Genomic DNA, 1,987 nt, shown 5'->3' with positions numbered 1-1,987 from the left:
ATATCTTCCTCTTCCTCCTGCTGACTCTAAAATATAATTATTCATATACATCTTGACACAGTAATTAACACAATACAGTTAGTTCAGATGATGTATGATGTTGTATGAGTCAGTCTATTGTCTCCAATACGAGACAGTGTCTCACCTGGGGTCAGAGGTCACTGGTTCAGCACTGAGGTTAGGAGGCTTCATCATGGATGCGTCACTCTTCAGAGACACACAGCTGGGATCTGGAGATCACTGATCTCCATGATGAAGAACTGATTTGAGGTCTGCTAATGAAAAAACAAAACAAATAACAGAAACACTTTGACCACATCAGTGGAGAACTCAGTGCTCTTGTGTTTCAATCTCTGTTCAGAGGGCGAGTGTGTTTTATGCTGCTGTAATCTGACATCAGGTTTTTTTGTCAGCTGACATATCCAGCAATCTAACTGATAATTAATTATTTATTTTTTGTAGCTATGACTCTGCTGTCCGCCCATAATAATTTATTTTAGTAATAATGTATTTTTCTGATCATGCAGCAGTGTAGTGATTCTGTGCTTGTTTAGAATATAAACTAGTGATACCTGACTGACAAATCTTCACTGTTTAGAAAGACGTGTTTTTATAGTATCAGACCAGAGTTTAATACATCACCATCACTTACACATAGTTTCTCTTTAGAAATAATATTTGTGCAGAGAACACTCTTAGTTTTTTGGAATAATGAAACGAGTAATGGTGAGCATTAAAAACTATGTTATGGCCTTTTTTGCATTGTTACATTAAAGCTGAAAGAATATTTGACATTAGCTTCATCATTTAAACATCATAAACCTGCTACTTTAATAGCTCGTGCAGATCAGAGGCTCAGATCTTTGAGTCTCTTTCAGCAAAATAAACAAATCTATGGGGCCAATTGCTATTAAAAATAAACTGACATTAGGAGTCAATGCGTTTCTATATGCGTGTTAACATAATTCAGCAGCAAATGAAGACTGACGACAGGATGTGGTTTTTCCAAAAAAATTTTTTACTTCGATTTCAGTTTAATAAGAAATAATTAAAGACACATAAATCACTGTTTACACAACTCACTTATATTACACTGCTTATTTATATCACATTACTCACTTACATTACACTGCTTACTTAAATTACTCACTTATATTACACTGCTCCCTACTATCCATATGCATCTTTGTTCTTTCGTGTTTTTTCACCTTCTCCGAGAGATGATGCATGTCGGTGACACCTGTAGTTGTCCATGCGATGTCCGTCACGCTCTCGCGGTGGAACAGAATGCAGCGGTAAATTAGCAGAATAAAGCGTCAGCCTCTTTCTCCGCTTGGACCAAGTCCTCGAAAATCCTGGTTTATACGACTTCCCGCCCTTTGTAGATACGTGTTTGATGTTTAAATTCCGTCTTGGTTGTCCTAATTCTTTAATTGGCAATTTATCCTTATTGCTACAACGAATGAATGGTATTTCTTTCAATGACACGATAGAATTAATCTGCGCTGAGGTAACGTTCACTGTGATGTCGATCAAGTTCAGCTGACAAAGGCATAGCTGTCCCCGTCTTTTTTCACATTCGATAAAGTTATTAAAGTAGTTTTTCATTTTTTTTCTTGTTGTTAAAATTCTAAATAGTTTTTAAATATTACTGGATGTCACTATTCCCACCAGTCGTTGCACAAGTTAAGGTTACGCACGATGACGAAAGCACGTTAGGGCCAGGAACTCATTGAGATTGCATTGCAGTGCCTGCAGTTCGAAAAAAAAAAAAGATCTTTGAATAGTCTATGAGAGCACTAAATCGCCCAAAAAGGGGCAGTACTACACAAAACGCGACTCGACGCTGATTGGACTATTTAGAGGCAGAACAAACAGTCTAGAATAGTGAAAGCTAGCATGACACTGTGGTTGAATGTAAAAGAAAAAAATCCCTTCCTTTCCTTTGGTGGTGCGTCGCCCAATCGCCCTAATGGAGAAACCGCCA

General features: G+C 37.5%; 1 long non-coding RNA gene across 1 annotated transcript in view; it reads right to left on the bottom strand.

Moving 5' to 3' along the window:
• LOC109074951 overlaps positions 1-1,987 on the bottom strand; it is a 7,638-nt gene continuing 5,651 nt past the window's right edge. The window contains exons 3-4 of the long non-coding RNA XR_006159742.1: positions 146-275; positions 1-26 (exon numbers count right to left, since the gene is read on the bottom strand). This is a non-coding gene — a long non-coding RNA (uncharacterized LOC109074951). The remainder of the gene's footprint in view (positions 27-145; positions 276-1,987) is intronic.

Source organism: Cyprinus carpio, unplaced genomic scaffold, assembly GCF_018340385.1.
Source record: "Cyprinus carpio isolate SPL01 unplaced genomic scaffold, ASM1834038v1 S000006703, whole genome shotgun sequence".
Classification (NCBI taxonomy): Eukaryota; Metazoa; Chordata; class Actinopteri; order Cypriniformes; family Cyprinidae; genus Cyprinus; species Cyprinus carpio.
Note: the sequence above shows the minus strand (reverse complement) of the source record. Positions and strands in the feature narration are given on the sequence as shown.